We start from the raw sequence: 15,685 nt of genomic DNA on the forward strand, positions 1-15,685 counted from the left end.
CTCACGCCACCGCCCCACCACCGTCGGTGACACCGCCCCCATCCTGAACCCTAAGATAGATAGTGGGGTACCTCTTCGGCGAGCCCCCCTCCCCGCTGCGGCTGATTCTTCCTTCACCTCGACGAGCCCACGCCTTGAAAATCGACTGACCCAAAAGTCGATTCAGTCGACTGAAGTGTAGCCAAATCGGAGCAGCATTGCAAGCAAGAGCAAGAGCGAGAGCAGCACCGCGAGCAAGAGCAGACCAGGCAGGGGACCGAGAGCAAGAGCAGAGCAGCAGCGCGAGCAAGAGCTAAAGCAGAAGCAGCTCATACTGATGTGGACGTCACCGCCGAGGGAGCGACGCCGTGGAGGAAGTGGCCGGTGACGCCGCCGTGGATGGAGCCGCGCCGTGTCGGCTCGGGACCGAGCGCCGGCAACACCGTGAGATCGAATCAAGAAGAAAATGCGGCGATTAGTGTACAACCTCTTTGGTGGCGCCGATTAGGCCACAACTTCATCCGACGAAACGGTGATGATGATGCTCTTCCGGTGGTGCAGGTGAAGTCGGCGGTGTGGGAATGGAGGTGGCACGAAAGACGAGGGGAACATCGGGGCAGCTCCATGGAGGTGGAGGACGGGGTGGCTGAACCGGCGGGACGATGAGATCGACGACGGATCCTCATCCGGTACGGTGGATGAGGGACGTCGAGGTGTTGTTGTGGACGACGTCGTCGGGGAAGAGGCTCCGGCTGGGTGGCGGGCGGAGCAGGGTGTGGGGTTTCGTCGCGGGTTTTTGCAGTCTCGGTGTACGAATGGGTGGGCGGATGAGAAGGCAGTGGGGAACCATGGCTTAGAGACGCACTTCTCCGAAATGTGGGGTAAGTTACAAAAGTACCACCACTGATTTGAGGCGGTTCTTTCGGTTCAGGGGTACCACGGGCATTTCGCGTGTCGGGATTTCACAGGAGGTGGGAGTTTTCGCACGCGTTGTAATTTTGGAATAGCAAGGCGCGGGGTGAGATGGAGGGAGTTGTCGGAGCACAACAAGACAAAGATATATCTTAAATATTTCGGGCTAACAAGGCACGGGTTGAAGAGGCGGGAGTTTCGCAGCACGATAGACAGAGACGCTAGCTTCAATTTTCGGCATAACAAGGCGCGGCCTGAAATTTCGGAAGAACAGGCTTAACGTGTACCCAAAAGAAAGGCAATTTGCACGTCAACACGCACAACACACACACAAACAGCATTTAGACTAGACTAAGGTACACGTGCATTGCACGCATGAGATTTGGCAACCAAATTATGAATAAATACCACATTATAGCATGCAAGCTTTGAGTCATATATGCATGATGTAGATGTTCGTTTAATTCTTATAGTTCATTTCATTCAAAATCATCTAGTTTTTATAAGAAAGCTAATCTATTTTAAGATTCATGGAATTGTGCGTTGTAAGACATAAAGTAAAAATAAATAATGGCAAATCATGTAGAAAAACATTTGGGCAATTCTGATACCAAAGATTCTAGTACAAATAAGAAGTTCTTGTGTTTTGATGTTTGTGCATTATGCTTAAGTTCAACCATGGAGTCTTCTAGATTATACATGTGGCGAAATCTGGTGGAATCTAGATGATATCCAACGGCCAATAGTGCTCAAATTTGCCATCTTTGGACCATCGGATTCGCCTCATCCAACGACCATCTTTCAAAGTTAAAGTTACCTGCACACAATATAAAAAAATAATATATATATATAGGGGTATAGATATAGATATGTGATGCGAAAGCCGCCCATCATCTCCAATTAGAATAGTGTGTCCATGCACGGATGCAACGTGGCTAAATGATGTCTGCCATCGGTATCTCAAATTCAAATCAGTCTGACCTTGTTCAATGTGTATACATTACAACATGCTCGTTCCCAAACCACACCGCGCAGATCTCCGTTATATTCATGCATGCATGGGTTTCAAACATCAGGATCTCTTATTCAAATATTTGAATTCAACTTTACATTGATTATGACCTCACCTATTCTTTTACCCCCACACAGTAGTCTTCTCTTTATAATTGTACCACTAACTTTCTCTCGTGCATGCATGCACACACACTACCAGTCGGCATTATCCATCGCACGCATGCAATCTTTTTCTTCAGGTCGGTCTCCCATGAAGGCACACATGCACACATCCCCCTCTGCATCATATCGGGCATTCTTTATCTCTCACGCATGCGTGCGCAACGATCGATGTTCCTCTATGTATGTGTGTATATAGCTAGGTCTTTCATAGTTTTCCACACAAACCGATCAATTGATATATCCAGTGAGGTCTTACCCTCTTTCCCACGTCCACATCGATCAATCTATACCTCTCTATATAGGATTAACATATATAGCTAATACACCCACATTAATTATATATCCAACGTCCCCCCTCTTATCATCCATGTCTTCCACTTCATCTGTCAGACACGTGCACAATGGCAAAGACAGGGCGCAATAAGGGCCCTGCCCCCCCCCTAACATCACTAAATATGGAGGCTAATATGAATGTCATCATTAGACAATTGCTGCTAAAAAAGGTTTAATTTCATGAATTGACCCTTCTCGTAAAGTATTAGCAATGCTTGGCCCCCTAGCTCATTTATTTTTCATGGCTCCGCCACTGCGTGCAATAGCGCACGTGTTCGTCCCCTCTCTCTAAATATCGATCTCGCACTTGTGCATTCCTTCATACTCTCCCTCCACTCGGCCCCTCGCACCATCATCTAGCCCCCCACCGGATTTTGCCACATGTACAATCTAGCAGACTCCATGGTTGAACTTAAGCATAATGCACAAACCTCAAAAAAACAGTGGTTCTCTTTTGTTCTAGAATATTTCGTATCATAACTGCCCAAACTCATTTTTTAGTTGAATTGCCATTATTTGTTTTTACTTTATGCTTTACAATGCACAATTCCATGAATCATAAAACAGATTAAGGGCTTCTTTGATTCAAAGGATTCTGAAAGGAATTTTGGTGGATTCTAATCATTAGGAATTTTTCCTATCTTGGTTGTTTGATTCATATGATTGTAAACCATAGGAATTTTTCCATATGATTCATTTGCACTAGATTTCATAGGAAACTTCCCATCCACTCAAACCTCTTTGAAAGAATTCTGCGTTTTTTCCATGCACAATCAAACACTCGTACAATCATGTAGGATTCAAGACGACATTCCACTATAATCCCATGTTTTTCCTATTCCCGCATTCTTAGCTTTTTTATAAAAACGAAGAGGGTGCTTGGATCCAAGTGACTTTTTTATAAAAATAGTCTTTTTAAGAGACTAAAGTTCCAAGCACCCCTGACTAAAGAGGGGCTAAAACTAGTCTTGAGACTAAATTTTTTTAGTCAGGGGTACCCCTACTAAAATGTGGATTAGTCCTCTCTCTCCTCATTTAACTCCTCTCCTTTAACACGGGCGAGTTCTGGATTGGAGGGTTTGGAGGATAATAAATGCTCATTAACTTGATTTTAGTCTCCTTAGTATTTGCATCCAAGCATGGATGAGGCTAGCATGTTTTAGTCTCACTACTTTTAGTCATGGGACTAAAACGTATCCAAGCACCGTCTAATTGATTTTGAATGAGATGAACTATAAGAATTAAACGAAGGGCTACATCAGGCATATATGACTCAGAGCTTACATGCTATAGTGTGGTATTTATTCATAATTTGGTTGGAAAATCTGATGCGTGCAATGCACGTGTACCTTACTAGTACTTCGAGTATGTGCAAAACACGTAAATTAGAATACCAATGGCACGCTACACAGTGTCTCTCTTACAGTTCATGAAGCCATGTGGCACATGTGGAGGCGTTGTCGCGACCTCCTTGCGTGGATTGATCACAATGACGTGCTACTGGTTCTAGAAGAATGTACTCGTCGTCCCTGAGCCATACTGGCGGTACATGCACGAAGCGAAGATGTGCATGCACGCCACGCACGCACTCATTCCCTTGCACGCACACGCGGGTACACGGGCGGATGCAATTTTGTACCAAGATCCACCCCATGTGATAATTTGACGCGTGTAAAGTCGTTCACTTCATTGATGGTCAATTAATACAGCGCATGCAAATTGAGTGGACGTGAGGGAGGAAGAAAGACATTATTAGAGAAAGTATAATAGATCCTAGTCAGCTGGCTATAAGATGTTCCACATCACTAAAATCCTAGTTGGAGGAAAGACAACATAGGAGATAGAAGAGAGCAGGCGCTTGGTGAGTCGCCCGGCGATAGCGCAGCCTACAAAGCAATAGAGCCGGCATGCAACCAGCGCATGCGCTAAATGCAGGCGTTTAATTTCTTTCTACCAATCATGTTGCGATTTCTTTGCCTCTCTCTCCATATGAATATTAAATACTGTAGCTAGTGTACAGCCAGTTCATTGTATGAGCAATTTTTTTGTGATTGCTCTAGATGATGTGGCACCAGTATATAGCCAGCAGTAGGCTCTTCTATTAACCTTGCTCTTACTCCACTACGCGCATGCGAGTAGTTAAATCGTGGGTTGCTAGTAGTATTTCGATTGGTCTCCTTCGTATTTTGTGCCAATTTTTGACAGTAACATAATATTTACGCATTTGAGCAGTGTAGTACTTGAAATTTATGTTCCGCTAAACTCATCGGGAGCCGTTTCGGGCCTTGAAACCAAAACCATCAATTAATCTTTACCTTGTTCACATCACATTCGAAAGTCTGCTCACACCTACTAGTACGTACCAAACCTGAACGTGTTCCCACTATGCAGGTATTAGTACTAGTGCTAGTACTTAGGTTATAAAAAGGGGAACTACCTAACCGAAAATTACTCTACCTTTCCTCCTCATAAGTGCTTCTTCTTCGTCCGTCGTTGCCATGGCCGGTGAGCAGAGCTCTAGGTCGAGAACTCGAAAGATCTCTCACGGGCAGGCGATGGCTCCCAGGAGCGCCCTAGCCGCGGAGGCGAACATGCCGAGCCGGCGGAGCTGGAGTCGTTATCCCTCGACGGCATGCCCGATCAGCTCAATAAGCACCTCAATGAGCAGAAGGAGTTCATCCAAGGCTTGATGGAGTTACTGAAGGAGAGCCTCGACGACATGCCCGCTGAGCTCAATCAGCAGGGGGGAGTTGACCTCCCGCTTGGTGATGCTGCTGAAGAAGAGCATTGCCTCGGAGAAGAAGGCGACCGGCGAAATCCTGCTACTTCAGGAGGACAAGGCGAAGCTCTGCCATGAGATCGACCTGTTGAAGGAGAAGAACGCCGGCTGGAAGAAGCTGCAGGAGAATAGTATTTCCTCGATGGAGATGCTGCAGGCTCTCGTCATGGAACAGAAAGAGGAGTTGGCGAAGCTCCGCATCGAGCACCCGGCTACTGTCAAGGTACGTAATGCGGCCGTGGAACAGATGATGAAGGCTCGCGTCGAGAAATCCCGCGTCATGGACAGAATGAAGAAGATGGCGGAGGAGACGCGCACGAAGATGGAGGTCATGGAGGCGATGAAGAAGTAGTTACGACTCCGCGGTGAATTAGACCATTTGGGGTGATAATCTTCCTTCTTCTTTTGCTGCTGCGTTTCATCTTTTGCTTCGGGTGTTTCACCGCACGTGTCACGTTCTCTGCGAGGCATGAATAGGATAATGGTTTTTTTTGAGGGAATGAATAGAACAATGCTAACAATGAGATGACTAGCAAATTAGATCATTTTTATCGCCATATGGCACTGGGCTGCCGTGTTTCATGCTCCTCCGTCGCAGTACAACTCCAGTGAAAAACTTGAGTATACCGCATGGTTCTTTGCTCCTCCTCGATCAGGTCGTCGACGCATTTATACGAGCAGTCAAATCACTAGGCCCCGCCTTCCAGCAGTAATGAGCCGTCAAATCACAAAGGCCCTCGCCTCTCGTGAAACCGACAAGGCTAGACTGCCCCGCCCTCTAGCCTTTTAAAAATGTATAATTTTGTACAGCAGTAGTATCGATGGATTGCGCCATGGAGCAAAACTTGAAATTAAAAAAAAGGTGGTACATATTCCGACCCGCGGGAGGAAATTCGCCGGTTGCCGCGGGAGGTTTATTCTGCAAATTTTCAGCAACTTAGCATGCGACCGTTTGATCTCAGATCCAAGGGCTGCCAGCACCCCGTATCATGGTCGCACCTACCACGACCGTCGCGTCGCACGCGCGGTCGCGCCCTTGGAGATTTGACATGGTGCGTTAGGCTATCTGATGTTGGCATGTCCTACATAGTCATCACTTAGTCACTCATACTACAACAAGGTTAGCTATAAGGATGGCTATAAGTGTATATTTTTTTACTCCTCTCTATCTATTTCTTCGTACGCCCTCCATCCCATAATATAAGAACGTTTTTGACACTAGTGTAGTGCCAAAAACGTTCTTATATTATGGGATACAGGGAGTACTAGTATTTATTGCATTTGCCAAGGAGTGACCTCTTCCAATGAAATGGTGTTGCTAAGTTTGCTTCATTTAATTAGCTATAGACTCAAAATTGTCTTTTCACCTAGGTACACACGCTTAGCACCGTTTCTTCCTTGGGTCACCAAACTAGTCTCTCTCTTCTTGATTAACTTGCCACATCAGACTTTATGCCTATGTGGCAAGCTTAAGCACCTGTAGGAGCAAGTAAGTACAATAGTGCGCTTTACATGGCATTTTTGCATACGTGGAGGAAAGAGAGGCAAGGAAAAAGTGGAGAAGTGGGCTCTCATGCAAGAGCCTGCCTCTACTACATGGTGGAGCATTGGGAGCGGCACATGTATGGAGGTGGTCAGGAATTGGGAGACTCACGCCGGTCGTACCGCCGCAGTTAAAATGATAATGGCAAGTCAAATCACGGGGCCCCACCTGTCCAGCAGTAACTCGCTGTCAAATCACACAGCCCTACATTTGCAGCAGCCTACTCCCTCGTCTTCTCGTGTCTCTGTCGAATCGACTAGGCGGAACTGCCCCGCCGCCTACCGCGCAGGAAAAGCCCCACCCTCGACTTTTAAATAGTATACAGTATACTAATTTTGTATCCATGGATTGCGCCCGCGCCATGGAGCAAAGCGTCTAGAAAATGGTGGTACACATGTATGGAGTATACAACACGCCCGTCGCGTTCGCGTCGCACCCCAGACGGTCGGTCGGTCTGGCACGCTGCTCTCTGAATGGAACGCGCGTCATATTGCGTTCGCACACACATGTGGGACGGCAATTGGGAACCGACCATAGGCACACTCCCCGGCCCCGCAAGTCAGGTGACTTAATAGAAGAGGGAGACGAGCGATAGTACTAGAGAAGTGTTGTACTACGTTGGTGCCTGGACTATCCTTGCAAGACACGAAAGATCAGTTTGTCCATGCATGTGACCAGACTCCAGCAGACACGCCTGGATTGGCTATCGTCTACATATCGTGTAGGATGTGTTGTACATGGCTGTAGTTGTGATGAGAAATCTAAAAAAAGGTTTCTTGTCATCTCGCAAAATTATGTGTCATGTGCTTCGGATCACTGCGAGGGTTAAACAGCGACAATTGAGTTGGGCTAGTCATTGGGGGCACATGCACGAACAGTGACTACTCGGCTGCCATCTATCTCAAGCCGGCTATGTTAATTAGGACATCTATCGACGGACCCCTTTTCTACGAGTTTATCTTTAATTTGAGCTTTGTTCCTCGCCTAGTTTGTCCGTCGGGATTCATGTTGTCTCCTTTGGGCAGTGAGGTTATGATTTCTTGTCATGTGGCATTTTTTCGTGTTATATGTTATAATCCGGCGCTTCAGATCAAAATGATGACAACTGCGCCTCCGGGCCACGTGCATGAAGACTTCTCGACAGTCATTGACGAGGTCAAGCCGGCTCCGGTAGACAAAAGAAAACTAGTACTACTCCACTATATAGGCAGGAGCCTCCGCGCTTGCTTGCTAGTGTTGCTCTCTTCACACTGTCCCGGCCTCTCCAGATCTAAACACGACAGCGGTAGCCACTCTATCTCTCTCTCTCTCTCTCTCTCTCTCTCTCTTTCTCTCTCTCTCTCTCTCTCTCTCTCTACTCACCGCTGGTCATAGATCCAGCCGGATCCTCTCCGCCGGGGAAGGTGAGAAGGTGCAACGTTCACGCGGTCGTCCTCGGCGACGGCTCTTACCACTGTTGGGCGCGTCCCGATCAGCCTGCCTTGCCGTTCCCTCCCAAGCACCGTTGGCGAGGGAGGGCCTCTGACCCCTTCTTCCTCGCTACCGTAGTGTGGGCAGATTCGGCCTCCCGCAGCCCACCTAGTGACATCCCGGCGACCATCAGGTATAACTTCCTTCGAAACCGGCCTTGCTCTACTTCCCGAGCTCCTGACGTCGCTACATTTGTATCTTTTACTATTTCTCAGGCCCCCTCGGAGATAGGATCGATCGGCTGTTCGAAAACCACCTAATTTATTTACGTTTAAGAGGTAAAACTAGTTCATGCACTCGAATCTAGTACTACTTGCTTCAAACAAGGAAGAAAGGGGGTGGGGGCGGGGGAGGATTTGTTACCTGAATCTAGGACTTGGTCGAAAGTGGAAATAATGGGGGTGAAAAGTAGCAGAGACTGGCTATCCAACTGGTCTCTAGGTCTAATAGGGAAATAAAGGGAAACGCAGTACAAACTCAATATAAACCCGATCTATTGGTTGAAAAAGGAAAGTAAGTGGGGACTGGGGGACAAGTTAACAGAGTAAGTCTAGCACTAGATTTGCTAGCCTCACACAGTATAAGGTGGATATACCGAACAAAAATGGGAACAAAAATGGGAACAAAAATGGGACACGTTAAACCAATGTTGTTTTCAATGTAATGCCTCCAGTAATATGAATCAATGGCACTTCTTTACATGTCCTGCTAAAATTTCCCTGTCGGGGGTTGGGTGCGACATATGCCAAAGGATGGCTTATCATGGTGGGGGCGAGTAGAACATCGCCGATGCCTGGAAACGGGATGAGGCGAAGGCATGCACGCCGGCGAATCTTACCCAGCTTCAGGGCTCTCCGTGGAGATAATACCCCTACTGCTGCTCTGCGGGGTCTCCGCATGATCACTATGTCAAAGTGGGTACAAGGTTGCTCCTTGAGCTGTTCGAGGTGAGGAAGGAGAAGGGCTCGGCTAGCTCTTCTCTTCCCTCTATCTGTGTCTAAATCTATTAGGGTCCAACCTCTTGCATGGGTGCCCCGGGGGGTTTATATAGGCCTACCCCCCGGGGGTACAATGGTAATCCGGCTGGGCGCGGGTCCCAGCCGTCTGTTTCTCAGGTCGCTGTCTTCTCCGCCGACTGCTGGGGCAGCTGACTAGCAGACCCTGCCAACGGGCCAGCATGGGGCCGACAGGCCTTATCCGCCGCGAGCGGGTCTTGCCGGCTGCGGATTACTGTAGCCGCGCTTCTGATGACGCTGGCTTGGTCATGGGGTCATGGCAACAGTGCCGCCGCCTGACGGGCGATCACAATCGCCATTCCCCGTCTTGTCTGGTTAATGGCGCGCGGGACTCATGGGAGGGGTTGGCCGACTCCTGGGGGCCGACTCTAGGACTCGGCCATCTTGTGGCACTCTCGCCGTCTTCGGTACCTCCGCCGACAGGCGGGACCCGCCATCTCCGGGTCGTACAGACAGGCCGTCGTGGGCATAGGGGTCTGCCCACGGGGCTGATGTCAGGGCCGGCGTGGCTATAGCGCCACGCCGGACGGAGATCTCCGTTAGTACGGCGCACTGTGGCCATGCCTGTCCTTCGTGAACGGGGCAGGGATGGGCCGCGCGGCGGCCGCACCCCATCCCGTCCATAGTTGCGTAGGTCGAAGGTGGTTGGAGTCGCGGGCCGACTCCCCATAGCCGGCTTCTCTGGAGATCGCCAGTTGGGAGTCGGCTTTCCTCAAGGCCACCTCTGGGGCTCGGCCGTGAGGGGCAATCAGCAGCTCTGCCGCCGACTCTCAGAAAGCGGCTCTTCGTCTTGAGGTCTCGAGGGGCGCAGCCTGCCCCGATGTTTTGAAAGGTCCGGGGGCTCGGGTTTGCCTACCCGTGGCCCATTACTCCGACAGTAGTCCCCGAAGCTGGTGAGGCGCCTAGGGCAACATGTCGAGGAGCCTCAACAGTTTCATCCCTCCGGTGGAAGAATCTGGGCCTTGCTCGCCGTCTTCCTCTAGGCCGACTAGCTGGAGTCGGACTCGCAGGAGGCCGTCTTGCTCCTTAAAGGGTTTGAAAGTCGCAGCGGGAACCAGACGGCGTGCCTGATAAGCTTCCCGGTGGCGGCCCGTTGCGGGCCCGTCACGTGACGCCACGCGGCTGGGTCAGTCTGCCCACCCACGCGCGTGACGAGATAGGCCGTCAGGCGGGACCCGCCACCACCGCGCCTCGGGGCGCGAATGGATCCGTTGCGGTTGTGCCGGCGGTTGGGGTTCCCACGTCGTTACTGCGTGCAGTAACTTCGTGGGGGGCGTGGGGTGCTGGGCGCAGTTAATCCCACGCCCGCCCCATCGGCTTCTCAGCCCACGAGCCTATAAGTAGGCGGGGGAGGGGGGCGGCGAAGCACACGCACCCATCTCCCCGCTTCCCCCGCTTCCTCTTGCTCCTTCTTCTTCTTGCTTCTTCTTCTTCTTGCTTCTTCTTGCTGCCGCGCTGAACCACGCTGCGCCGTGGAGATGAGCTCTTCCTCCGCCGCCAAGCCTCCCGCCGCGCGCTCCTGCGTGTGGGACGGCTCTGAGGTAGATGGCGACCACATCGAGTTCCTCCGCCAGACGCGTCGCCTCCCCGGCAAAAACCTAGTGCAGACCCGCGCCGCACCGGCGGGTGAAATAACGCCGGCGCCGGAGGAGGGCGAGCGGGTCGTATTCCGCTCGCACCTCATGCGCGGTCTAGGGCTGCCGGCGAGCGGCTTCTTCCGCTCATTCTTGGAGTTCCACGGGCTCCAGCCGCATCACCTCACTCCGAATACGGTGGTGCTGCTGGCCGCCTTCGCCGCCTTGTGCGAGGGCTTCCTCGGCGTTCTCCCAACCATCAAGCTGTGAGGGGAGTTCTTCCAGGCCATGCTCGGCACGCACGTCGCCGGCGTGCCGGCTCTGTGCGGCACCTTCATTGCGATGCGGAGGTCGGTGGCGGACAACCCTTTCCCCACCATTGCGCTGATCAAGTCGGTGAAGATGTGGCAGCGCTCCTACTTCTACGTGAAGAACGTCGCTCCAGAAGGGGAATGGGTCAATCTGCCGCCTTACGAAGTCGGCGCACTGGCGGGGAGGCTTCCCAGCTGGTCCTACTGGGCCAGGACGCTGACTCCCGTTGGCGGCGCCGCCGTCGCGTGACTCCGAGTGCTAACGTAGTCGGAGGGATTGACCGGGGCCGACCTACTGGCCGCCTTCGTGGCGCGCCGAGTCCTACCGCTCCAAGGCCAACCTCATATGATTTGTCAGATGAGCGGCCACTGGGACCCCAGTCGGATCTGCTCGAAAGACATGCCCCATGCGGAGGTGGCGGACACGGTGAACTTCATGGCTAACTGCAATCTTACGGCGGATTGGCAGTTCGGCAAGGAGCCATACTCGCGCGCTAACCCCCACCCGTGGTAAGTTGTCTATTTTCCTCTTCTGTTTTTCTTTTTCAGCCGGATTCGTCCTCTGATCTTTTTTGGCTTTTTCGAGTCAGAATCCCCTCATGCAGCCCTCAGCCGGCACCACGGGGCCGGCCCGTGAGTTCGTCCCCGACCGGGCGGAGAGCGACGCCGACGACCCTGACTTGGGGGCGGCGGTGATGGAGGCCGACGCCGAAGGAGGAGGAGGAGGGGCTGATGACTTTAGGCCCTCGGCTACCTTCACCGACTGGCCTGAGGATGTTGGTGAGGGGGAAGTCGTCCCCCGCCGCCAGCCGAAGGCCGGCCAGCCAGGCGCGAGTTCCTCCGCCGTCTTGGGCGGTCGAGGCGGTGCGAGGAAGCGCCAGGCCGGGCTGAGCTTGCCAGGCGGCCGGTCGAAGAAGCTCAAGGGGACGGCCGCCGCGAATAGCGGGAAGAGGCGGTCGCAAAGGCTAACCGCTTCCGCAAGGAAGTGAAAAAGCCGCCGCTGGTCTCCGCATAAGTGCTTCTGCTTTGTCTTGTTTTTCTTGTGGTAAATCTTGTTCAACTCTTTTACACGTCTTCTTCGCATCAGGGCTCCTCTTAGTTTAGAGAGAGTCGCCGCTGCCTCCATCATGGGGTCGGCAGAAATGTGCGCCAATACTCGGCGGATTGACCCCGCGGCCGACCTCCGGGAGGCGACGGAGCGGAACTCCCGGGAGAAGCGCGACGAGGAAGAGGCCGCCCGCCTGGAGAAGGCGGAGGCCGAGAAGGCGGCAGCTTCCGCCCAGAGGAAGCTGGAGGAGGCCGAAGCCGCCATCACGGCCAAGCGGCAGGCCGAGGAGGCCGCGCGCCTCCAATCGGCGTTGCTTGTCACCCCGCTAAGCTCCGCTCCGCCGCAGCCGGAGTTCACGGGGCAGATGGAGGGAGCCGGCAGCGGGTTCCCCGTCATGGAGAGGGAAGGCAGCGAGACCTCTCTGTCGGGCACGGCCACGCCGCCCCCGCCGCCTCCGCCGCTGTCTGAGAGCGCGCGAGGTAAACAGCAGGCGGACCCGCCGGTGCCGCCGATTGAAGACGAGGTCGTGGCGAACCTGCTTCTTCAAGTCGCCTCGCCAGCGCGTCGCCGTCTTGAGAAGGCGACTTCAACGCCGAGCCCCTTGGAGACCGGCGCAGCCAGCTCGGCCATCCTAGACGCCGAGGCGATGAGCGCCGCGCCCGTTGGGTGGGTGCGAGGAGGCGGAACAGGCCCGCTGAAAAAGGCGCTTCTGGATGTCCAGGCGAAGCTGCAGGCCGAGGGCGATGCCATCCAGAACTGCACCAAGGCGCACCTGGCGTCGCGAGCCGCCGTTCGGGTATGTTTCTCTTTTGAGTTTTTTCTTGTTCTTCTCTGTGGGGGCGCACAAGCGCACCCACTGGGTGTAGTCCCCGAGTTTCGGGCCGGCTGCTGAGCAGGTGGCTCGGAACTCTACTTGGTGAGTTCCAAACATTTACCTTTGTCTTGAAATGCTTATCACAGGAGTATCACAACCTCCGGGCCACTGGCTTCAACCGCAACGTTGAGGAGCTGAGCAAGCGGACTGCCGACTTGTCGAGGAGCCGAGGTGAGTCTTCTTTCTTCTTTGTGGGGGCACGCTGGCGCACCCACGGGCTGTATCCCCCGAGATGCCCTCGTCCTAGCGACCTTCTTAGTTGACGACTTAACGTCCTTTTCCTTTTTATTCTTCAGAGGCCAACGCCACTCTCCGACGGCAGCTGGGCGCAGCCAACACGGCCTTGCGCGCCAAAGGGGAGGAGTGCAACAAACTCGCCGCAGAGCGCAACCTGTTGGCTATGCAGCTGGCGGAGCAAAAGGAGATGCTGAAGACGGCGCAGGACGAGGCGGCGAGGAAGGAGACTGCTCTCCTGGCCGAGTTCAAAAGTGAGTGCTCCTCCTGGACTGACAAGGAGGCGCTGCTGACCTCCGGCTTCCATGAAATCGAGGACATCGTCGACGGTGAGTTTCTCTTTCTTTCTTTCTTTGAGCCGCTGACTATAGGTCGGGTTGACTCCTGGTTTTTTGACTTGCTTCTTTTCCGTCTTGGCAGACTTCTTCCCTGGCCATACGCAGGCGGCCAATGAAGCCATCGAGGTTGATCGTGAGGTGCCGTGAGCGAATGGCGCAGAGATTGCTGCCAACGCCCCCCGGACCCTTGACGAGCAGCTTCTGAGCATCGAGGCTCGTCTGTGGCCGGCTCATCGGATGTTGTGCCGGCTTCAATGCGCCGGTGCCCAGGCGATTGCTGCCCTGTGGCCAGACATGCCGGTTCTGCGCACTCCCAGTCGGACTGCCGACTGGCTGGAGGTCGCGGCTGGCCGTCTTGAGGCTTGGAAGGGTTCCTCGGCCCGGGCTGGAGCGCGCCGGGCCTTGGAATTCATCAAGGCGTGGTATCCAGGGCTGGATCTGGACCGGCTGGCTGCGTTATGGTCAGAGGCCCAGGCGGAGCTGCTGGCTACGGAAGATGCCCTTGTTGAACATGCGGCGGCGATCGCCGACTACACGGACACCAGCGTCTTCGTTCCTGAGCGGGCTGAGGACGCCAGGGAGGCGCCGCCGGAGTGGTTCGGGATGAACCCGGACTATGACGAGGACTCGGCAGAGGTGATCGGCTCCATCGCCGAGGAGGAAGGCGAGGCAGAGGACGGAGATGAGATGGAGGCGCCAGAAGACGAAGCGGGCGACCAGCCTCAGCTCGACCACGCCTCCAGCAATGAGCCGCGCACATCTTGGCCGGGTGCCGCCGGAGATGATCAAGCCGAGACTGCCCAGCCGGCCGCCCCCGCGCCTGACATCGTCGTCTCCTCCGGCCCTTCAAACCCGCCTGCCGCTTCCTAGGCAGCCGTCGTCCCTTAGTTTTATCTGCTTTGATAGTCTTGGGAAAAACTTTTTAATTCGCACAATTCCACCTGCGGGGTGTATTTTGAACTTCTGCTCGAAGATTCGGCCGAGGGCCTATGCTGTGTAAATATTATCCTAATTCTATCTTTCCTTGCTCATTGCTCTTATGGCTTTTCCTTTGCCGCCTTTCCTTAGTTGCCGCCTTGCCCGTCGGGCAACCGCTCTGCGGACTGCCGTTTGGATCAAGTGCTTGGCTACTTTGGGAAGGAAAGTACTTGGCCGCTTTTTAGAGTCTTTTAACAAGTTGGATAGAAAGCGGCAAGCGGACTACTCAAGAGTCGGTTTTGTGAAGAGGGGCTGGAAGCCGGCTTTAGCTATGTTTATGATTTGGGTCCTTAGCCATTTTTCATGTGGGCGCCCATTCTTCCTTACTCCTGTCCACCAAACAGTCGCTCTGCGAGCTGCGGCTTCTGACAGGAGATGGCTTAGGCACTACACACTACTCGTCCGACTGCAGGAAGCATTTCATAGCGCAAGGGGGCGAGTCCCCGGGCCGACTAGTCGAAACCGGTGCCAGGTGGCATAACAAAGAATAACATACTCGAAGGCATAATTCTTATCATACAGATAACAGAAAAGGGCAGTCCCCGAGCTCGTCTCGGGGGGCCCGAAGTCTTGGTACTTTTAACACAAAAGGTAGCATGGTACATACTGCATTAACTGAAAAATCTTCGGAGAAGATTTGCGTTCCATGGCCGTTCCGTCTCTTTGCCGGAGTCGTCTCTCTTGCGTGCTCGGGGCTTCTGGGCGTCGATCGGGTAGTAGGAGTCGTTGCCTAGCACTTTGCTGATAATGAAGGGGCCTTCCCAAGGCGCCGACAGCTTGTGCTGGCCGGCTGTTCGCTGGATCAGCCGGAGCACAAGGTCGCCCTCTTGGAAAGATCTCGGCTTGACCTTCCTGTTGTAGTAGCGGCGCAGGCTCTGCTGGTAGATGCTGGACCGGCTGAGTGCCAACAGCCGGCCCTCTTCCAGCAGATCGACGCCGTCTTGACGTGCTTCTTCTGCTTCCTCCTCGGTGTACATGGTGACTCACGGGGAGTCGAACTCTATGTCTGTTGGGATGACGGCTTCAGCATCGTAGATGAGGAAGAAGGGTGTGAAGCCGGTTGACTTGTTCGGAGTCGTGCGCAAACTCCAGAGGACGGCTGGCAACTCCTCAAGCCAAC

The sequence above is a fragment of the Triticum dicoccoides genome, chromosome 4A, assembly GCF_002162155.2.
Source record: "Triticum dicoccoides isolate Atlit2015 ecotype Zavitan chromosome 4A, WEW_v2.0, whole genome shotgun sequence".
In the NCBI taxonomy this organism is placed as follows: domain Eukaryota; kingdom Viridiplantae; phylum Streptophyta; class Magnoliopsida; order Poales; family Poaceae; genus Triticum; species Triticum dicoccoides.